Source organism: Macaca nemestrina, chromosome 6, assembly GCF_043159975.1.
Source record: "Macaca nemestrina isolate mMacNem1 chromosome 6, mMacNem.hap1, whole genome shotgun sequence".
Classification (NCBI taxonomy): Eukaryota; Metazoa; Chordata; class Mammalia; order Primates; family Cercopithecidae; genus Macaca; species Macaca nemestrina.
In genome coordinates this window covers 153,266,310-153,291,192 of record NC_092130.1, presented here as the reverse complement: position 1 = coordinate 153,291,192, position 24,883 = coordinate 153,266,310, and the positions used below count along the sequence as shown (strand labels likewise).

General features: G+C 34.5%; 1 long non-coding RNA gene across 1 annotated transcript in view; it reads left to right on the top strand.

The window, feature by feature from the left end:
- The first annotated feature begins 231 nt into the window (after positions 1 to 231).
- Positions 232 to 24,883, top strand: part of LOC105472994 (uncharacterized) — a 209,799-nt gene continuing 185,147 nt past the window's right edge. Inside the window, exons 1-2 of the long non-coding RNA XR_981983.2 lie at positions 232 to 293; positions 8,160 to 8,214. This is a non-coding gene — a long non-coding RNA (uncharacterized lncRNA). The remainder of the gene's footprint in view (positions 294 to 8,159; positions 8,215 to 24,883) is intronic.

Here is a 24,883-nt window from a genome sequence, read left to right as displayed (position 1 = left end):
ACATATGCAAATAAAATGAAAGGAACAAAATCTGGAACATATATCTAATTAAATTGTGAAAAAATACTTAATCTGCTAATATTTCTAAATACTTTGACCTTAGTGTTTCTCAGTGGCTTCATGAAGTTGGCTGATAGTTACTCTAGATTATCTGTTAAGGTTCAATTCTATTGGTTTTCTGTGGGGTCATTGTCATGGCAACCTCTGCATGGATTTACTAACTTACTATTCTATGAAAATGGTGTCCCAGAGAAGGTGTGACATAGATTTACCCTTGACAGCTCATTAAACAGGTAACTTTTAGGTGAGGTGTGTTTTGGGATGTCTAAAGTAACAGTATTCTCTACTATTTCCAAGTGCTTGAAGCTTAATGGAAGAATAAAAATTGTTCCAAAATACTCCTCTGCTAGATACCTATTGCGTAAAAATTACTACTAATCTAAAAATGCAGTCTTCTTGGATTTTACATTTATTCTATAATTAAAAGCTAGATAAACACTGGGTCTGAGGTTAATGCATAATCAAAATCATGTTTCTGTTACTCCTTAATTTAATTTAAAACGCTGAATGCAGTGAATCAAATGATAATGTAGAATCAACAAAGATTCATAATATCAAGAGTTACTTAAACTAGGTAAAATTTTAAGGAAATGTAATTCTTTTGGAAACTAGTCTCTTAAGTTGACTTCCTGAAAGTTACTTCCTCTCTTTGGATCTTTCTTTACTCATTATTAAGTAGGGAGCATTGATTGAAACAAACTCTAAGACTGGCTCCAGCTCTATTAGCTATAATTTTATATAATTCTTAGAAGAAATAGTCCCATATTATACTCTAACCCTTAAAAATGAACTTTCTTTAAACAACAATTTAGTGAAAATACTATAAATCTGCCTTAAAATAATAATCCATATGTCTGTAGAAAGCAAAGCTTTAAAATTTTTTAAGTTGGTTTATTAAAGTGCTGAAATGTCAAACAAGTCTTTGTTAAAGTGTTCAGAAAAATTACTGAGGATATCTTATTAGCTTCTTAGATAGTTATATCTTCAGAAAGGTTTATTAGAAATGTTTAAATAAAGTAAAATATTAAAGGGAGAAAATGATTTAATTCTTAGCTCATTCTGAGAGGAAATTTCTCATTTTGAATTTTTATAATTTATTAATGTTAGGTCAGAGAAAATAGCTCAGAGAGTTTAAAGCATAAAATACTACATATAAAATATGTCTCAGGTGAGGCAAAATAATTGGTAATATATTTATAACAGTTTATATGTGACTGTTATAAATTCAGTATACAACCATGTATTTTGTATTATATTTTAAATTATTTTTTAAACAATTAGAAAATACTGATATAACACTTTTTCTTAGAGATATTTAAAAAGTTATACAATCCAAGTACAAATAAATTTAAAATATAAAATTGCAAACATAATACTAAATTATTCTTGGTAATATTCTTGGTAATATTATTCTTGGTAACGTTATTACCAAGAATAATTTAGTATTTAACAACAATTGGAAGCACATTTTCTTGAGATTATTGTACATTTTATTACAGGTATATTTTCTTCGTAGCTGGATGGGGCAATATAACATAGATGCAAAACTGAACTGCTTAATAAATAATTACAGAACTATTACTCATTTCTTCTCCACCTAGGTCAACAAATAGAAAACTTCAGTCTCTTACACAGGCTTCTTTGTCCTGTTTCCTTCCCCACTAGAATTGACTAAAATTTTGATTTTGTACAGTCATTATGTTGTTGATTTTTTACCGATTTTCAATTATATAAATAAACAATGTAAATAATATAGTTTAATTTTCTATGTAGGCCATGCTATTGCTCATCATGCACCCCAACAGTACAAAATAAATTAGTGGTGTTCATTATGCGACATTTAAAAGGCATTTTAATGCTATTTGCATGGCATTTTTTTTCTCTATAAATAGACTATACTACCAGAATTCAGTTGAAAAACCCAAGTTTGAACAGACTGAATTATTGCATTAATTTTAAGTAAAAGTTTAGTTACAGAGATATATATACTGAGATTAATTTATAAAGTTATATATTAAGCAGCAAAACCTAGTATTTTTTCAGGTAAGTTAAGATTCATACTAAAATGTAGTGATTTATGAAAATGAATAAGTGAAACTTAAATTATGTAATGATTGAGCTTTTATGAAATTCATGCAATGAAAGGACATGTAGCAATACATATGGGTTCAGAAAATAAAATAAAATAAATCACCAAAAATCTTTCTGCAGGTAGTTACTTTAAAGTTATTTTTGTAAAGGAAACCTAAGAAACCAAACATCCTTTTTTTTTTAAAAAAAAAAAAAAAGTCTAATCTCATAATTGTAAACCTATTCGATCAAATACTAGTATATTATTTAATAAACAGGGAAATAATTAAATGCAACAGAAAATAGTTTTAAATATTATCAAGATATAGGACAACAATTTATTCTTATAAATGTATCTTAACATAATATCAGTCTCATTTTCTCATTCCTTCAAAAGCTATTATCACTGTTGTAATCTAATTGAATCTCCTCATGACACAGCTATCTTTACTAAAACCAGAAATGTACTAATAATCTCCCCAAAAGATGAAACAAACTCCCATAGATCAACTTATTCTTTTTAAAATAATGTTTATTCTGCTTATAGCCAGATCACACTCTTCACATTTGTGTTATTGAAATGTGAATAAAAACTAATTACTATAAACAAAACTGATGCTAGATGGGAAGAGTATGGGTGAGGAGAAACAAGTGGAAAGTACTGGTTATATTTACAAATACACCCACATTAAAATAAGGCAGAAAACCATATAAATATGAAAGTCCTCATTTCTTCCATTGGCCAGAAAATCATAGCTCTTATGATTTTTATTATTGTAACTGTTGATTCTTTATTCTCTTTGTCTAAAATGCCACTTCAGTTGGTCGTGGTTCCTTGTCTAACTGGGTGACCTTAATATTCCTTCTTGATGGGTTTTAGTTATTAGCAAAACTGTCTATTGAGGTAGATTTACATTTAAAATTATAACAGTGGAATACAATTAATAAACTCAGGTTACTGCCTGCATTCCTAATAATTTTTTTCTTATCCCTGAAAGGTAGTAAGAATATAGTCATTCCCCACTTTGAGAGGGCAAGGCAGATGGATCACCTGAGGTCAGGGGTTTGAGACCAGTCTGTCCAACATGGCAAAACTCTGTATCTACTAAAAATACAAAAATTAGCCAGGCGTGGTGATGGGCACTTGTAATCCCAGGTACTTGGGATGCTAAGGCAAGAGAATCGCTTGAACCCAGGAGGCAGAATTTGCAGTAAGCCGAGATCAAGATCATGCCATTGAAATTTAGCATGGGTGACAGAGCAAGACTCCATCTCACCAAAAAAAAAAAAAAAAAGAATATAAACTTTCCTCTTCAGTAACCTCACTCGGTATACTTTCTTTGCCAAAGGGTAATAGTGAAGAGGAGCTGTCTCCTCCCTTGGATTTCTGGCCCTGTGAATCCTGGTTTTGGGGAGACAACACATTGGTCACTGGTTCTGAGCATGTAACAAATTGAGGAGGGCATTTCCCCAGCAGGGTAACACATTATCTTCTTTCTGAAGCCATAACTAACTTTCAAGATCATTCCATTGTTTCTTCAGGACAGCTGATTCGGGCTGAATGGTAATATAACCAACTCACTGAATTTCATCACCATGAACTCAATCTTCACTTTCATTTACTAGAAAATCAAATTTTTGGTCAGAGACCATGCTGTGTATCAGCAATGTTACTGACAGACAGGCAAATGCATTTCCTTGCAGTGTCTATTTCAGTGAGGAAAAAAAGTGCTATCCCATGCCTGATTAAAGTTCTTCTCTATGATCACTGTGCAACTTGGTATCTGGCTGATACCCTGGAAAATGATGTCATATTTTGTGCTCAGGGTTGATCTTTCTTCTGGACATGTTCAAACAGAGGTTCAAGTGACCTGGACAAGGGAAAGTCCATTTTATTGAGCTCATGAATAACCTTCATCGCTGTCAGCATAGTCACTTGGGTCACAAGCGCAATGGACAGGGTCTAAATATGAAATAGATGGCTGGGGATAGAGGTTGACTGATAACCACTAAATAGATTGTCTTTTAGATCAGATTTTTAAGTTCTTCTGCTTTCAGTTGTCTGACCCTCTTTTGAAAAACTTCAATCATATGAAGCCATATTATTTCAGATTGTAAAACTGGGTCTCTAGATCCCATTACAAAGCCTTGGAAAACACTCAGTACATTCTCAAAATCATTTTTTTCCTCATCTATTCAGCTTTGCAAATAGACATATGGACAAAAATTCCATGTGGGTTTCTTCATTTCCTTCATTTAAAAAATAGGCAGGTTGGCAACTGTGACATGAATGCAATTTGCTAACGTTACTGCATCATATATTGCCTGTGTTCACAAGTTTTAATTTAGAGAAAGTATAGATCTCACTTTAATATTAGTTTTTACCTTGAATTTCAAGTGCTTTGTATTTTACTTTGGTGTCTAGACTTTAGATTGTCACCTTAACTTTTAGCGGTGGATCAGAAGTTAGGGTGATGTTCATTAAATTTACTGTCTGTGGAAGGCCGAAATTACTCAGACTGTAGAATAAGTCAACTCTATGTGAAAAATGATAGTTTTATTTTCAAACACATCTAGAATTTTTATTCTACTTTTTTGACATACTAGCATTCATGGAAATGTTCTTTTTATGAATTTGAAATATCATGAATTGACCTCTGAGCTAATTATCACTCTATTGCCATTATGTGGTGATTAGTGAGTTGCATTACCATATTTTGTGTGTTTATTAGTTTTCCATTTTTATTTGGGTAATATCATAATTTTAAATACTGCTTCTAGAGCAAAATTTTCAATAGTGGCACTATTTTAAGTCCTATGAAAATGTAAAAACTACAGCTACAATTAAGAAATAAAAAAGTGTTGTAGGAATTGCTAAAATACAAAGGAAAAATTAAATCCTTAAGTAAAGCCATCTGCATTTGTTGCTGTGACAGGACAACTTCTCTAAAAATTTGGGTTGAAAGTAAGGATGAAAATACGCAGATATAAAACCACCCTCTACTTGTTTCTATATCATCAGGGTTTTTTTCAACTTTGGTATTTGTCAGAATATTATCTTTAGCTTAAAAATTAATTCATTTTTCTCCAAGACTTCTCAGAAAAGTTGACAAATTTCAAACAAGTGAATACATCTCACTTCACTGTGAACATCCTCATCCTCATTCTTCAAATCAGCCAAACAGGAAACAAAAACAAAAACAAGACCATCACTATCTGAAAGTTCACTAACCCTGTTACTCTTTATACTTACCAAGTGTTTAATTACAACTTGAAAGAAATAATTGTCTGCACTAATAAAGATCAAATATATTGTCTTGAGCAGTGTAATTGCCACCTGTGCCCAAAGATGTCCTTGTTGTTACTTCTGTTTTGTTACATTACATGGCAACAGTAACTTGGCAGATGGAATTAAGTTTATGGATTTTAGAGGCATTATCCTTTTCTAAATCATATGCATAATTACACAGGACCTTAAATATGAAGGAGAATGGCAAAAAAATAAAAATAAAAATAAAATAAGTGAGTCAGAGAAATCTGAATATGAAAGAGGCAAAAGAGGTTGAAGCGTGAAAGTGACTTGAGCTGCTTTGTCCAGATTTGGGCATGGAGCCAAGGGCATGGATTTGGGCAACTTCTAGAAGCTGGGAGTGGCTCTCAGCTGGCAGGCAGCAATAAAAGGGTACCCACAGCCTTACAAATTTGAGGGAGTAAATTCTGTTAACAATGTACATGAGCAAATAAACATTCTTCCCCAGGGCGTCCAGAAAGGAATTCACTCCTTCAAGGATAGAAGTACAAAGCTCAGCCTACAACCTAGGAATGAGACGTTCAAGTCACAGAATTAATTAATACACTAGTTTTCTCCAAGATCCCAAATGAATTTCTACTTCAATATACAGTATAACTCTGATAAGGGATGACATATCATGGGACATGGTTTCTACGCAAAGTTCACTCGAAGAAACAAAATTATGACCTAAAGAAGCACTAGATTAAATAGTGGGTCATCAAGATGAGTTTTCTTAAAGAGGAGGTCATGAATTTTACCCAATATGATCATACATAGTATGTTTCCCAGAAAACTTAAAACATTGATGTTCCCCCACATTTTGTATTTGACAATGAAGTTGTCTGTCTTCATCTCTGTTATTTCTATGTTGTCTCCCGTGGTACTGGTAAGTCCTTGCAGACTTTCTTCCTCACTACTTCAAGTGGTGAATATAAATTACCCTTCTGATTGTGTTTCTGGTTTGTTGACCATATCTGGTCACATTAGATTGCTAGAAATAAGCAGAATTCTAGGCCCATTTTCCTTTCTTGAGAAAAGCCTATTGAACTTCTGGGACATGTATTTTCTTTTCTTGCTTTGACTCCTTTCTGTGAGCAAATCTCAAGGAGAATTTCTGAACAGAATAATTCCACAGCCAGTTGTAGTAGTTTTACTTTATTTTAAAATTTGACATTTATTGATGAAATTACATTACTTATTTATCTTGAGGACCTTTAGTTCTTTTTCCTGAGAAAAGAGCTGCCATCAGTAAAATGTATAAAGTCCTAAATGCTTTTCTCTCTATGTTCAAATATATACATATACTCATACAATACCTATTAGAGTGTTGGAGTCTATGACTTTGTATGTAACTGGAATAATACGATTGCACTCTCTTAAAATTTGTTCTTAACCTCTAGAAAGAATCTCCTTAGGTAGGTATATAAAATTTCGTTTCCTTATTTACAGTGTCAGCAAAGTATTTCATCGTGAAGATGTACAACAGTATAGTAATTTGTTTAAAGTTATTTATTAAAAATAACTTCAAATTTTTGTTAGAAACATGGATTGAACTATTATGCTTGTATAGCCCTCTTTGTAGAATAAAAGACTAACCAAGAAGTAGCATTTCAGGGCCAGAATATTTGTATTCCAAAAAGTGACATTAATTTATACTCACATGAGGTCCATTGTTTCTTTTACGTTGCCCAGGGGATAACTGAAACTTTCATACACATTTATGTCTCCAAGACAAGCCTCAATTTGTCAGTCCCATGCAATCTAGGTCATTGAAGTAAAAATAAGTGTTTTTCCAATCATTTCATAATTTTCAAGACATTTCTTACACAATAGAGTTAACACTACATGTTATAATAAAGAATAACACTAGTTTCATTTGTTTTTAGTTTTTCAGATAACTACATTTTTTAAAGTCTCTTTTAAAGTGAAGTATTTTATCTCCTAATGGCCGTAATTTTTAAAGCAGACTATTACAGGAAGAATTAGTTATAAAGTCCTAAATGAATGTATAACTAAGCTGCATAACTCCCAAATATCATTTCGTGTCTGAGGGAGTAGAGTTCTTATGACTAATGGTGTTGCTGGTTTGTTTATTTTTTTCTTTATAATACTTAACAGTAGCTACAAGGTTTTTTGGTATCACGTCATAGTTACTTAGTAAATATTTGTTGGCAAATGCACATATATATTTTATAGATGTGATTTTATATATTTTTGAAATTTCAACTTTTATTTTAGATACAGGGGTACATATGCAGGTGGCTATATGGGTATACTGCACCCAGTCAATGAGCATAGTACCTAGTGGGTAGTTTTTCAACCCACATCCTTCCCTTTGTTACTCCTCCCCTCTAATAGTCGGTAATGTTTATTCTTCCCTCGCTTATGTCCATGTGAGTTCAATGTTTAGCTTCCACTTGTAAGTGAGAACATGTGGTATTTGGTTTTCTCTTCCTGCATTAATTTGCTTAGGATGATGGCCTTCAGCAGCATCCATGTTGCTATAAAAAATGATTTCATTGTTTTTATGGCTGTGTAGTATTCCATGGGGTATATATACCACCTTTTTTACCCAGTCCACCATGGATGACCACCTAGGTCAATTCCACGTCTTTCCTGTTGTGAATAGTGCTGTGATGAATATGAGTGCGTGTGTGTTTTTGGTATAATTATCTATTTTCTTTAGGATATATACCTAGTAACGGGATTGTTGGGTTGAACAGTATTTCTGTTTCAGGTTCCAAACTGCTTGCCACAGTGTCTGGACTAATGTGCATTCCCACCAACAGTCTGTAAGTATTTCCTTTTCTCTGCAGCCTTGCCAACATCTATTATTTTTTGTCTTGTTAATAAAACCATTCTGACTGTTGTGAGATGGTATCTCATTGTGATTTTGATTTGCATTTCTCTGATGATTAGAGATGATGAGCATTTTTTCATATGTTTTTTGGTGATTCATATGTCTTCTTTTGAAAGTAGCTGTTTATTTTCTTTGCCCACATTTTAATAAAGTTGTTTTCTGCTTGTTGATTTGTTTATGTTGCTTAGAGATTCTGGATATTAGGCCTTTGCCGTATGAGTAGTTTGTGAATATTTTCTCCCATTCTGTAGATTGTGTGTTTACTCTGTTGATAGTTTATTTTGCTGTGCAGATCTTTAGTTTCATTAGGTGCCACTTGACAATTTTTGTTTTTGTCGTAATTGTTTTTGGGGATTTAGTCAAAAATTCTTTGCAGAAGTCGAAGTTGTGAAGTGTATTGCAATCAAAACTGCTCAACTACATGGAAACTGAACAACCTGCTCCTGAATGACTACTGGGGACATAACGAAATGAAGGCAGAAATAAAGATGTTCTTTGAAACCAATGAGAACAAAGATACAACATACCAGAATCACTGGGACACATTTAAAGCAGTGTGTAGAGGGAAATTTACAGCACTAAATGCCGACAAGAGAAAGCTGGAAAGATAGAAAATTGACACCCTAACATCACAATTAAAAGAACTAGAGAAGCAAGAGCAAACACATTCAAAAGCTAGCAGAAGGCAAGAAATAACTAAGATCAGACTAGAACTGAAGGAGATAGAGACACAAAAAACTCTCCAAAAAATCAGTGAATCCAGGAGTTGGTTTTTTGAAAAGATCAACAAAATTGATAGATCGCTAGCAAGACTAATAAGGAAGAAAAGAGAGAAGAATCAAATAGACACAATAAAAAATGATAAAGGGGATATCACCACCGACGCCACAGAAATACAAACTACCATCAGAGAATAGTATAAACACCTCTACACGAATAAACTAGAAAACCTAAAAGAAATGTATAATTTCTTGGATACTTACACTCTCCCAAGACTAAACCAGGAAGAAGTTGAATCCCTGAATAGACCAATAGCAGGCTCTGAAATTGAGGCAATAATTAATAGCCTACCAACCAAAAAAAAGTCCAAGACCAGACAATTCACAGCCGAATTCTACCAGAGGTACAAGGAGGAGCTGGTACCATTCCTTCTGAAACTATTCCAATCAATAGAAAAAGAGGGAATCCTCCCTAACTCATTTTATGAGGCCAACATCATCCTGATACCAAAGCCTGGCAGAGACACAAAAAGAAAAGAGAATTTTAGACCAATATCCCTGATGAACATCAATACAAAAATCCTCAGTAAAATACTGGCAAACCGAATCCAGCAGCACATCAGAAAGCTTATCCACTATGATCAAGTGGGCTTAACCCTGGGATGCAAGGCTGGTTCAACATATGCAAATCAATAAACGTAATCCAGCATATAAACAGAACCAAAGACAAAAACCACATGATTATCTCAATAGATGCAGAAAAGGCCTTTGACAAAATTCAACAGCCCTTCATGCTAAAAACTCTCAATAAATTCGGTATTGATGGAACGTATCTCAAAATAATAAGAGCTATTTATGACAAACCCACAGCCAATATCATACTGAATGGGCAAAAACTGGAAAAATTCCCTTTGAAAAGTGGCACAAGACAAGGATACCCTCGCTCACCACTCCTATTTAACATAGTGTTGGAAGTTCTGGCTAGGGCAATCAGGCAAGAGAGAGAAATAAAGGGTATTCAGTTAGGAAAAGAAGAAGTCAAATTGTCCCTGTTTGTAGATGACATGATTGTATATTTAGAAAACCCCATAATCTCAGCCCAAAATCTCCTTAAGCTGATAAGCAACTTCATCCAAGTCTCAGGATACAAAATTAATGTGCAAAATCACAAGCATTCTTATACAACAGTAACAGACAAACAGAGAGCCAAATCATGAATGAACTTCCATTCACAATTGCTTCAAAGAGAATAAAATACCTAGGAATCCAACTTAGAAGGGATGTAAAGGACCTCTTCAAGGAGAACTACAAACCACTGCTCAGTGAAATAAAAGAGGACACAAACAGATGGAAGAACACACCATGCTCATGGATAGGAAGAATCAATATCGTGAACATGGCCATACTTCCCAAGGTAATTTATAGATTCAATGCCATCCCCATCAAGCTACCAATGAGTTTCTTCACAGAATTGGAAAAAACTGCTTTAAAGTTCATATGGAACCAAAAAAGAGCCCGCATCTCCAAGACAATCCTAAGTCAAAAGAACAAAGCTGGAGGCATCACGCTACCTGACTTCAAACTATACTACAAGGCTACAGTAACCAAAACAGCATGGTACTGGTACCAAAACAGAGATAAAGACCAATGGAACAGAACAGAGCCCTCAGAAATAATACCACACATCTACAGTCATCTGATCTTTGACAAACCTGAGAAAAACAAGAAATGGGGAAAGGATTCCTTATTTAATAAATGGTGCTGGGAAAATTGGCTAGCCATAAGTAGAAAGCTGAAACTGGATCCTTTCCTTACTCCTCACACGAAAATTAATTCATGATGGATTAGCGACTTAAATATTAGACATAACACCATAAAAATCCTAGAAGAAAACCTAGGTAATACCATTCAGGACATAGGCATGGGCAAGGACTTCATGTCTAAAACACCAAAAGCAATGGCGACAAAAGCCAAAATTGACAAATGGGATCTAATTAAACTAAAGAGCTTCTGCACAGCAAAAGAAATTACTATCAGAGTGAACTATCAGAGTGAACAGGCAACCTACAGAATGGGAGAAAAGTTTTGCAATCTACTCATCCGACAAAGGGCTAATATCCAGAACCTACAAAGAATTCAAACAAATTTACAATAAAAAAAACAAACAACCCCATCAAAAAGTGGGAAAGGATAGGAACAGACATTTCTCCAAAGAAGACATGCATACACCCAACAGACACATGAAAAAATGCTCATCATCACTGGCCATCAGAGAAATGCAAATCAAAACCACAATGAGATATCAACTCACACCAGTTAGAATAGTAATCATTAAAAAGTCAGAAACAACAGGTGCTGGAGAGGATATGGAGAAATAGGAAAACTTTTACACTGTTGGTGGGATTGTAAACTAGTTCAACCATTCTGGAAAACAGTATGGCAATTCCTCAAGGATCTAGAACTGGAAATACCATATGACCCAGTCATCCCATTACTGGGGATATACCCAAAGGATTCTAAATCATGCTGCTATAAAGACACATGCACACGTATGTTTATTGTGGCACTATTCACAATAGCAAAGACTTGGAATCAACCCAAATGTCCATCAGTGACAGACTGGATTAAGAAAATGTGGCACATATACATGATGGAATACTATGCAGCCATAAAAAAGGATGAGTTTGTGTCCTTTGTAGGGACATGGATGCAGCTGGAAACCATCATTCTCAGCAAACTATCGCAAGAATAGAAAACCAAACACCGCATGTTCTCACTCATAGGTGGAATTTGAACAATGGGATCACCTGGACTCGGGAAGCGGAACATCACACACCGGGGCCTATTATGGGGATGGGGGGGTGGTATTGGGAGTTATACCTGATGTAAATGACGAGTTGATGAGTGCTGACGAGTTGATGGGTGCAACACACCAACATGGCACAGGTATGCATATGTAACAAACCTGCACGTTGTGCACATGTACCCTAGAACTTAAAGTATAATAATATAATAAAATAAAATAAAAAGAGAAGGGTATTTCCTAGATTTTCTTCCAGCCTTTTAATAGTTTGAGTTCTTACATTAAATTTTTAATCCATCTTGAGTTAAGTTTTGTATACACTGAAAGGTAAGGATTTAGTTTCATTCTTCTATGTATGACTAGCCAGTTATCCCAGTACCATTTTTTGAATAGAAAGTCCTTTTTCCATTGCTGGTTTTATCAGCCTTGTGAAAAATCAGATGATGATATGTGTTTAACTTTATTTATGAGTTTTCTACCATGTTCCATAGGTCTCTGTTTTTCTACCAGTATCATGCTGTTTTGGTTAGTGTATCTTTATTGTATAGTTTGAAATTGAGTAATGTGATCCCTCTGGCTTAATTCTTTTTGCTTAGGATTGCTTTGTCTGTCTATTCAGATTCTTTTTTGTTCTTGTTCCATATAAATTTTATTACAAATTTTAGAATAGTATTCTTTTTTTCTAATTCTGTAAAGAATGATATTAGTAGTTTAATAGCAATAACATTGAATCTTCAAATTGTTTTGGTTACTATGGCAATATTAACAACGTTGATTCTTCCAATTCCAATTCATGAGAGTGGAAGGTTTTGTTTGTTTGTTCGTTTGTTTGTTTGTTTTTCATTTATTTTTGTTGTCTCTGACATATGTTAGCACTGTTTATGTTCTCCTTGTAGAGATCTTTCACCTCCTTGGTTAGCTGCATTCAGAGGTATGTTTTGTGTGTGTGTGTGTGTGTGTGTGGCTATTATAAAGGGGATTATGTTCTTTATTTGACTCTGTCTGGCAATTATTGGTGTGTAGAAATGCTATTGATTATTGGTACATTGATATTTTTATCTAGAAACCTTGCTAAAATTATTTTTCAGTTCTAGTAGCCTTTTGGTGGAGTCTTCAGGACTTTCTAAACATAGAATCACATCATCAGCAAAGAAAGATAGTTTGACTACTTACTTTTGTATTTGAATGCCTTTTCTTTCTCTTGCATGATTGCTTCTGTTAGCACTTCTGATACTATGTGGAATTGGAATGGTGAGAGTGAGCATCCTTGTCTTGTTGCATTTCTCAGGAAGAATGTTTCCCAATTTTGTCTGTTCGGTATGATATTGGCTGTAGGTTTGTCATAGATGGTTCTTATTATTTTGAGATATGTCCCTTCAATGCCTAGTCTGAGAATTTATATCATGAAGGGATGTTGGATTTTATTGACAGCTTTTCCTTTATCTATTGAGATGATCATATGATTTTTGCTTTCAATTCAGTTCATGTGGTGAATCACATTTATTGATTTGTGTGTGTTGAACCAAACTTGCATCCAAGGAATACAGCATACCTCATTGTGATGAATTAATTTCTGATGTGTTGCTGAATTCAGTTTGGTAGAAGTTTGTGGAGGATTTTTGCATCTATGTTCACAAGGGATATTTGCCTCAAGTTATCTTTGTTCATCATTTTTCTGCCAGATTTTGGTTTTAGGCTGATGTTGGCATTATAAAATAAGTTAAGGAGGAGTCTCTCCTTTGTGATTTTTTTGAACTAGTTTTATTAGAATTGGTATTAGTTTTTCTTTTTTTTCGAGACAGAGTCTCACTCTGTTGCCCAGGCTGGAGTGCAGTGGTGCGATCATGGTTCACTACATCCTCCTCCTCCCAGGTTCAAGAGATTCTCCTGCCTCAGCCTCCTAAGTATCTGGGACTACAAACATGTGCCACCATGCCCGGCTAATTTTTTGTATTTTTAATAGAGATGGGGTTTCACCGTGTTACCCAGGCTGGTCTTGATTTCTCTTGTAAGTCTGATAGAATTTGGCTGTAAATCCCTCTGGTCCAGAATTTTTTTTTTTGATTGGTAGGTTTTTTATTAGTAATTCAGTATTAGAGTATGCTATTTGTCTAGACAGTTTCAATCTGTTCCTGATTCAGTTTTGGAAGGTTGTGGGTTTCTAGGAATATGTTCATTTCTTTCAGATTTTCTGAGTTGTGAGCATAAAGTTGTTTATATTATTTTCTGATGATCTTTTATATTTCTATGGTATTTATGATGTTATTAGTTATAATTTATAATGTTATATTTGTCTTTTCTAATTGTAGTTATTTGCATCTTCCCTCTTTTTCTTTCTTTATCTATCTATCAGTCTATCTATCTATCTATCTATCTATCTATCTATCTATCTATCTATCATAATCTATCATCTATTTATCTATATACCTTCATGTTTAATGTTTCACATAATCAACTCTTGGTTTCCTCATATTTTTTAGGGATTTTTGCATACGTTTTTCCAAAATTTTAGTTATATTTTTACTGCCAGCTTCAAAGTTGGTTGGTTGGTTTCTTGCTAGTTCCTCTAGATGTAATGTTAAGGTTATGAATCTGAGATTTTTCCAGCTTCTTCATGAGGGCATTTAGGGTTATAAATTTTCCTCTGAACACTGCATATGCTGCATCCCAGAGACTGTATTAAGTTGTAGTTTATATTTTACTAATTTCAAAGACTTATTTTTTATTTCCACCTTTATTTTGATATTTATCCAGAAGTTATTCAGGAACTACTTGTTTACTTTTATGTATTTGTGTGGTTTTGGAGGTCTTCTTGATATTCACTTCTATTTTTATTATAATGTGGTCCCAAATTGTTCTTGGTATAATTTCAATTTTTTAAAATTTATTGAGATTTGCTTTAAAATGAATATGAGGTCAGTCTTATAATCGGTTCCATGTGCACATGAGAAGAAAATATTTTCTGTGATTGTTGGGTGAAGTTTTCTGTAGAGGTTCAATTGTTCATGGGGTCAATTGAATTTATTGAAAGTATTGAATTTCAGTTCAGAGTTGCTTCATTAGTTTTCTGCCTTGATAGTCTGTCTAATGCTGTTAATGAGGTGTTGAAGTTTCCCAGTATTATTGGGTCATTGTCCAAGTGTTTTCCTAGGCCAAAGAAGAGTTGTTTTACAAATCTGGGTACTCCAATGTTGTGTGTGTATATATTTAAGATAGTTAAGTCTTCTTGTTTAATCATACCCTTTATCATTATATAATGCCTTTCATTGCTGTTTTTTAAATTTTTGTTTGTTTGTTTTAAATCTGTTTTATTATTCTGGTATAAGAATAGTGACTCTTGCTCTCTTTTTAGGTTTTTGTTTGCATGATAGATCTTTCTCCATTTCTTTACTTTAAATCTGTGGGTGTTCTTCCATGTGACATGAGTAAATTGAAGACAAGAGATGGCTGGATCCTGTCTTTTAATCCAGCTCACCCACTCTATGTCTTCTAATTGGGGCATTTAGCTCACTTACATTCAAGGTTAATATCAATATGTGTGATTTTGACTCTGTCATCATGATGTTAGCTGGTTGGTATAATACTGGATTATGTACTTGCTTTATAGTGCCTGTGGGCTATGTGCTTACGTGTTTTTGTGGTAGCAGGTCTTATACTTTTAGTTCTAGGTTTAACACTCCCTGGGGACCTCTTGTAAGGCTGGTCTACTTAGAACAATTTTCCTTAGTATTTACTTGTCTGAGAAGGATTTTATTTCCCCTTAATTTATGAAACTTAGTTTGGCAGGATATGACATTCTTTGTTAGAATTTATTTTCTTCAAAGATGCAGAAAATAGACCCCCAATGTTGTTTGGCTTTTACAGTTTCTACTGGGGGATCTCCTGCTAGCTTGATGGGGTTTCTCTGTACATCACTTGTTTTTTTCTCTTGTTGTCTCTAAGGTTTTTTTCTTCTGTGTTGACCTTGAAGAAGCTGATGACTATGTGCCTTGAGAATGGTTGTTTTCTATAATATTTAGCCAGGGTTCTCTGTATTTCTTGTATTCACATGTCAACCTCTCAAGTGAGATAAGGGAAATTTTCTTGGACTATATTCTCAAATATATTTTCCAAGTTGCTTATTTTCCCTTCTATTACAGAAATGCCAATAAATTGTAGATTTGTTCTCTTTACATGGTCTCATATTTCTTAGATGCTTTGTTCATTTAAAAAATTATATTTTCTTTAATATTGTCTAAGTTGTTTTGAATAACAAGTCACTGAACTCTGAGATTCTTTCCCCAGCTTGTTCTATTCTGCTGTTAACACTTCTGATTGTATTATTCTTGTAGCCATTATTTTCAGGTCTAGAAATTCAGTTTGGTTCTTAAAACAGCTATTTTGTCTTTCAGCTCTTGGAACATTTTACTGGATTCCCTGGATTGTGTTTCAACTTTCTCATGAATCTCAATAAGCTTCCTTGCCAGCTAGATTTGAATTTCTGTTATATCAGTCATTTCTGACTGGTTAAACACCTTTGCTGGGGAGTTAGTGGAATCATTTGTAGGTAAGGAGACACTCTGGCTTTTTGATCTATCAGAGTTCTCATGCTGACTTTTTCATATCTGGAAGGGTTAGTGTTCCTGTAACTTTGGTTAAGTTGAATATAGTCAGTTGGTTTCATTTCTGCATGCTTTCAGCGGGTCAGTGCTCTGCATAGACTGTTGATGTATGGGTAAAATGTTGTGCATGGTTTCATAGATGCATATATTGGCAGGATAATTTCTGGTGTTGCAGTTTGGGCTGCAATGAAGTAGATGGTCTTTAAGGATAATGGCCGGTAGCTAGGCTGAGACCCAGCTATGAAGCTCTGTTGTACTTCCTTGCTTTCACTGGGTTGCTTTGTGGTGGGCATGGAAGGGACAGCTCCCTCACCAGGTCCACTCTTGGGCTTTGGGGGAACCCCTTCTGACTGCTGTTGCCATACCCACATTTCTTCCCTTAGGTATTCTGCGCTGTGGATCCCTCTCAGATAGAGGCTGTGACAGGGAGTTAGGCTACCCTCTTTCCTGACTGGTCCTGCAGAGGAAGACACACCCTACTCCTTCCCCAGCCCAGGAAGCTCCACATCAAGCCCCTGTCAGTGCTCTGTAGGTGAGGACTCCTCCCCACCTTGTGTGCTGGCCACAGATCTCAGCTCTGTACTCCCAAACTGTGCACCACAGCTTTGGGGTCACTGGGACATCCTGTGGCCTGGGTCAGATTCTAGCTATGCTGGGAGATCCATTGTGCCCCCAGGTAACTCGGAATTTACTTCAGGTGGAGCAATGCACTCAGGTTGAGCTGGGGAGTCTGCGCTGTGCACCTACTTTTGCATGGCAGCTAGACATGACCCAGTCATGTGGAGAAGCCAGCCCCACTCTATCCTGGGTTAGAGGTCAACTGTAGCCAGAACCACCCAGAGGGATATGGGGAGCCCTGCGGAATGGGCTTCTATGACCATTCTCCACCAGAGGTTCCTAGTGCCCAAATGCTCCTGGGGTTCCACACTGTTCAAGGACCTGCCTCTTGCTGTTCCTTTGACAGATCTCCCTGCCAGCTCACATGTCCACTGAGGATGTGGGAGTCCCTTGTAGCTAGTATCCCAGAGGTCCATGGCAAGAGTGAGCTCTCCTTCAGTTCCCTCACTCACCCTTTTCCCAGGATCTTTTCAGTGCAGGAAATAAGCCCTAGTGTTTGGGTACCTGACATGAGGTTCCCAGGTTCCTCTCTCTTCAGCTTTGGCTTCAGCATTACCTCTCCATCTACTCTTGCGTTTTTCTCTCTGATCTCTATATATGCGATTTTATATGTAAGAATTAAAAATCAGGATACAACACATTTTTAATAGGTCTTATTATTATTCCTATATTAAAAAATGACTAAACTGAAGTAGAGAGGTTAACTTTTCCAAGCTCTTTCATTTAGTTGGGATAGAGTAGATCTAATTGCTGAACTTGAACTCTAAAGCAACAAACTAATAATACCATACACGATAAACATTGTAGTCTTTTATAGATATATCTAATGCTTTATACAAAAAATATATTTTAATATGTGTTACTTTGACAACAGATTGACATTAAAAACAGAAACAAGTGAAGAATAATAAGAAATCAAGATCACAGGCTGGCAGCAGAGCTGCTTGCTAATGGAATGTATTTGTTTTTCAAAGACACTGAAATCGTTTTGTCGTTGTATGTCGTTGCTAACATGTTTTCAAAGACAAGACAAGGGGCAATTTCTATTCTTCTCTTCCAAATAATTTAAAATAATTCTTTGTATTAGTAGATTTAATTATTTTCATTATAAAGGTAAAATAATGTATAAAACATACATGGATTATGAGTTATTGTTGTCATGTCTGTGTATTTTCTCATTTCAGTTTTTAAAAATTAAATGTAATTTGAACAGCATTAGTTAAAAAATAACAAAGTTGCTTTCAGAATCATTTATCATATTAAAATGCTGTGATTCCGGAATTGTTCTGTTCCAGATCCTACATTACTTTCAGTTTTATTTTTAAATAATAAACAAACATAAGCCATGATATTGTATCACCACACATCTCAACCCCTTTACCTCAAAACTATTTCTCACTGGTATTATGATTTTGTATGAGGAATAACAAAAAGCAATTCTATGATTATCTCCTAATCCATATTTCTTTTAGAGCATAATTGTGGTGGGTAATATCAGATTCACTGGTGTACTGAAAGCGCACTACTTAAAATTATTTTAAAGCTTAAAAAAGTCAATAGATCTTGATTAAGATATTCTGCTAAGAAATTATTCTGCCCTGCTTTCACCTTTTGAAGTAGACCCAGGACAAACTGATGGTATATTAAAATATATTTCTAAATTTACTCTGTTTGTGCTTAATAGCTTTCTATAAGAAGAAAAATAGTGGTACTTGGCTTTTGTCCTCAATGTACTTATGAATGCCTTATCTGCAGAAAGCCATAAACCAAGATGGGCACATTCCTTTTGTCCCAGATCATTAAACTGAGTGAACCATGAGTATCGTTGAAACACTTCTAAGGAAAATGGAAGAGAGGGAATTAAACCTTGATGCCCTCAGGTTATATTACTTAGCCAGTCTCATTGAACCTCCTACAACAAGAGTTATTCATATTAAGAAGAAATTTGTTCAGGAAATCATATTGATTTCAGGCACTTGGAAATATAATTATTGTGTTATTTTCTAAATATAGTAAAACTTCCTTTATCACAATTTGGATCTTTGGCTATGCTTATTAGACTTAAGATATTTGTAATATTGATTCATAAAAATGACTTGATTAATTTTAATTGAGAAATGTCATTTTTATTTGAGGATGCTATCTGTATTAAAACAAATGGATACCACAAAACATGGCCTCTTAATTTTTAGACAGTATTTTTAAAGCAAGTAATACAGTAATAGTTCTGTTCCACAAGCTTTAAAAATTCACAATTAAAAAAAAATCTACTCAGTGAAGAAACACAAATGCATGAACAAATAGACCACCACACACAAACAGAAACAGGCTATTGCCAGTTTACATGTAAAAGATATTACTGTCCTTCCTCATATTTTTGTCCCTAGATTTACTTCTACTAGAGTAAGTTTGCTTGAAAAATAAAATAAAGTTAGTAAATATTTTACAGGAGGATAAGTGTTCTAGTGGCTAAGTTATTTGTGTTTATCACCCAGATCTATAAGTTTTCCCAAACAGATGGCAGAACCCATATGAGCTTGCTCTTCTGTAAAGTTTAATAAAGAGAATTGAGTACAAATAGGTTGTTTTTCCCTTAGTGCCTTATAGGCTGTATTATGTATGCTTTTGAAGGGTTTTTCCTCCTCAGAGAAGGAACTCAACAGTATTCTATTTTTATTTTCTGTTGGCGAGGAAAAAAAAAAAAAGAAAGTTGTTATGGAAGTATTATGTTGAACACGTTTAAATGATAAGTTTGAATTACCTCATCTCTGCTCTTGAATCAATTAGTTTGTGTCTTTCTCTAAGAGAGAACCTCAAAGGGGAACATAAATGCTACCTAAAATAATATGTCATTGATTTTTTTCATGACTGGCTTAATCTCTTTCACAACTTAGTATCCTTAAAAGAAAAAAAGTTCATATTTGCCAGTGTTTCACTTGCAGCAAACTCAGACTAAAGCTTGTTGGTGTTTCTCTAACCGTGAAAAAAAGAACATATATGAATTATTAAGATGAAACAATTAAGTTTAATGCTGGAAGAACGTCTATCATTAGCATGAAAATGATTTTTTTAAACTTAAAAAATCTTTTCTTAACTAGAAATAATTAATAGTAAATTGTTGACTTTAAATTCTACCACTACCAGAAAAAAAAAAAAAAAAAAAAGGAAAAATCACAAGGAATGATTAGGTGACTTAAAAGGAAAAAACAAACAAACAAACAAACTTCTAATATTTTGGACACTGAAATGCAATGTGAATATATTTTTGTTTTATTAAATAGAAGCAGTCATATTGGCACAAGCAAAAAAAAAAAAAAACAGTTTTGTGTTTCTTAGAGTAACAGAAACGTTGTAGTTTATAGATACAGATATAGAAAACTAAAAGGTTATCATATCTCAATTGTCCTGTTGATAATCAGAAAAGGAATGAGAAACTGGTTTACACATTTTACAAGATATTATAAATCTTGAAATTTCTATTAAAATATAGCCTAACATAACCTAGTACATGCAGATCATTAAGTTATTCTTAAGGATTAAAAAACATAGAACCTTGAAATTGTGTTATTTTTTCCTCTCCCAAACAGCTTATTCTTCACCCCTATTTTTTTAGCCCTGTTTAACATGAAAAATGTCTTAACATCTATTTCAACACAGTCAACTGCTCTTTCGTTTTTGACAGAGATCTAAAAGAGTTTATATACCCTCATGGCATCCTGCCGGGAATCAGCTGCAGGTAGACTGGTAGACAGAATCAAACAGTAAACAAAGTTTCGGCCCACCGAGAGCGCTGCTCCAAGCTAGATAATGAAGACACCAGGTTTATATGCTAGTTTTTCTTTAGGGAAAGAATGTTGGACAGTTTCCTGTGGATTGATTCTCTAAATCTTGATCTTTCATGTTCAATCTTTCCACAGTCTTTGCTACTGTTTCTACTGTTCTTTCAAGTAAGAGTTTGATTCCCAGAAGTGCTGATATTGGTTTCTTCCTGGACGAGAAAGTTATGAAAATCTTAAAGCCAATGAAATGGGGTTTTTACATCCTCCAAAGCCAATGAAATGGGGTTTTTACATCCTCCATTCATGTGAAAAGTTTATTATTGACTTTGAATATTCTTTTACTGGGTTCCATTGCAGTCATCTTGTAGTAGTAAACAATGAAAAAAATAGCTTAACAATTTAATTTTTTTACAGTAAAAAGGAATTTTTATATGGGCTCTCAACTGTATGCCAAGGGAAAAGCTAGTACAAGGAATTCAGGAAAGCCCAGTTTTAGCTCTCTTAGAGTGACTCTTTTTCCACCGTCTGTGTTCTATACAAGCCAGTGATGAACCTGGGACTTATTATGGAAAAAGAGATTAGTCTGGGCCTTACAAGCTGGCTTCCATTACTTCAATTAGTATAATTTGTGTTCTTTTCATTCTTTCCAGATTTCTAGAAAGGTCCTTCTTTACAACTGAGAGCCATTTTTGTTAATGAAAATGTAAACACTGCTTGCCAGTTTCCAACAGTGCTTACATTCACATGGCTCTGTGTCTGGTTAATGGATACAACTGTGGTCTTAGTTATCTTCTAGCCGCTTCTTCAATACAGTTGTGTTGACCCTGAAACAGTCTAGTGATTTTTAATACATTTTTTTATTAAAAAAATGTATTAAATAGGGAAAGCTACTTGAAAAGGTACTTATACTTCTGTTACATGAAAGAACTTGTGGAGTAAGAAGACAGGAAGATAATCAGGTTTAATGTTATCCTTGTATGGCTAATGTTTAATTAAATAATACCCTTCTGAGCCCATGTAGCCATCACAAAAACTCAGTAGTCTACAATAGAATCATATATCTAACCTCTTATCATTTTTAACTCTAAGATACACATAAAGTCATGCTTCATATGTTGCCTTCGATTATATAAAAGTGAAGCCCTGTCTCTAGTTAAGAAATAAAAATAAAGACGTCTTTTAAAAATATAAATAAAGAGTAAATGTGTAAAAGCATACTTTTTTCCAGTTGTTTCAGTGAATGGGCATTGTAGCTTAAGAAAAGTATTTCAAAGCTAATCTTAAGGCAAATCGTGTCAATAAGCATTACCCATCCCAACTCCCCAGTACCAGCCTTTGTAACATAATCAAAGAATTTGCCAGGAAGGAGAATCAAGGAGTTTGTAGGCCCGATGAGAACTGCCTTGGCTTTTCTCTACCTACTCTGCCCCTCACTCCCACCCCAAGCCAAATATCCCCAAGAGAAAAGGAAGAGTACTTCATTAAGTAGTGACAGCTCCCACCCTTGGCATAGAGACGGCAAGGAAGTTATGAGCTTCCTGTAGATCAAGTGGTTCTGTGAAAGGTGGCAAAGTTCAAATTAATTAGATGGGACTCTTCCCGAGAAAGCAGCCAGCTAGTCAATACAGTATCAAGGATCGGTGGAAGAATGTTGTCACAAAATTTTCTGTCTCGTAGCGTAGAATCGACTTCAGTGTATTGGTCCATTTTCACACTGCTATAAAGAACACCTGAGACTGGATAATTTATAAAGAAAAGAGGTTTAATTTACTCACATTTCCCCATGGCTGGGTGGGCGGGGGGCGGGGAAGGTGGTGGTTCTTCAGGAAGCTTACAATCATGGCAGAAGGGGAAGGGGAAGCAAAGCACGTTTTACATGGTGGCAGGAGAGAGAGCGAGAGCAGGGGAAGGTGCCATTTTTAAACCATCAGGTCTTATGAGGATTTCTTTACTATCATGAGATCAGCATGGAGAAACCACTCCCATGATCCAATCACTTTCCACTAGGTCCCTCTCTTGAAACATGCAGATTACAATTCAAGATTAGATTTGGATGTAGACACAGAGCCAAACCATATTAGTCAGGGAACTCCAAAGCACAGGGAAACATTGAGGGCTGTAAAAACTCACAGATTTAGGTAATACAGAATTTGGATGCCTGATATGCAAAGCAGGATCAGTTAAAAGTGAATTGTAAATAGCATAAACTGTATCAGTTATTCTCTGTATTATTTTCCTATTGCTAGGCAACAAGTTACTAAGGAGTGGCTTAAAGCAATGCATATTTATGACCTTAAAGTTTGAGTAAGTCAGAAATCCCTTGGATTTCATTTGACTAAAATTAAGGTTTCAACAAGCTACTTTTCTATCTGAGACTCTAAGCAAGAATCTACTTCCTTGCTCATTCAGGCATTGACAACATTTAGTTCCATGTAGTTCTAGGACGGAGGTCTCTATTGTGTTGCCAACTGAAGGCAACCCACACCTCCTAGTATCCTCTCTCAGTCTTTTCTCATACTCTGTACATCTCAGAGTCATCAATAGGGCATAGAATCCTTCTTACGTTGTCATCTTTCTTACCTGCCTTCATCAAATCATCTCTCTTTGATTACAGCTGAGAAATATTCTCTGCTTTCAAAAGCTCACAAGGTTAGATTGGGTCCACTTAAGTAATGTAGGGTGACCTTCGCATTCAAAGTCTGTAACCTTAATCATATCTGTAAGATTCCTGTTACCATGTAAGACTCACTGTCACAGGCTTCAAGAATTTGTAAATATACAACAATGGAGGTCATTATTCCACTTACCACACATTTCTTTTGTTATATCTCTTCCCCCAGACCTGGAAAAAACACAAGATGAAGAGAGTTACAGTAAATGAATAACTACTTCAGGCACTGCCAATCCCAAAATCTCAGTGCCCTAAACTGAAAAGGCAAAGAAGGTGTAAATTTTGGAAGTGAGTTTGAAGTTTATCTTTGGACTGAAAAAAAGTTGTATATTACTTCAGATTGACCAGAGAGCTGTGGGATCTACCCAAGATTATATCAAGAGGTAGAAAAGGGAAAGCTAGAGAAAAAGGTAATATTCATTGGTGTATCCACAATAGATTTAATCCCTTCAATGAACAAGTTACACATACTCAATATTTTCATAGTTTAATGTTGCTATATTATTAGCAACATAGTTATTTTGGACTAGCAGAGAATGTATACTCTTTTATAACAGATTTACTCTTCCCTATGACAGGGCTGCAGTGATGGGAGGAAAAATAATCTTTGCTCTTATTCATCTGTAGCTCTTCAAGGACATCATTTAATTAAAAAATAACTCCATAAAGTAGATAAAAATAATAAACATTATTTATTTAAATCTATGTGTCAGAAATTATACAAAGTACTTTAGAAATATTATCAGTTTTAAATCTCACAAAAATTATTTATTTTATTTTGTACATTTTTGTTATAAATATGAGAAAGCCAAGGTCACACAAAGTCTGTTAGGTCACACAGCCAGTACGTGGGAGAAGAAAACTTGAAACCGTATTTATTTTACTTCAAATGGGGGGCTTAACAAGTAGAAATGTATTTTTTCTTCCATGTTTTCCATAACGATATATTTCTGGATATACAAGTGACAAGCAAATTCTATATCCAATTAAAAGTTTTATGGCAGGGCATTCTGAAAGTTGAACTCGTAACTTTAGAAAAGCATGAAAGTAATTAGGGCTTGGCTCTCTGCATTTCTTTTAAATTATGGGACCAGATATCATATGCAGAAAAATGAAGTGAATCGATTTGTCATAGAATGAAAAATGCAATGATAAAAGTTTGAGAAATATCTCACAAGCTGAGTGGCAAAGAATCACTTTGTTTTTATTTTGTGAAGAACTTTTGGAACAGGATAATAATACAACCTGCATATAACTGGAAGAAGCTATAAACAATATTCAACATAAGACAGGCATTTATACCTCCTGTCACTTAAAATACCACTAATTATACATAACAGTTGTAAAAATACTATGTTTCCAAATGGTAGGCATACTTGAAAATAAAGATACTTAAAAATTAAACTTTAT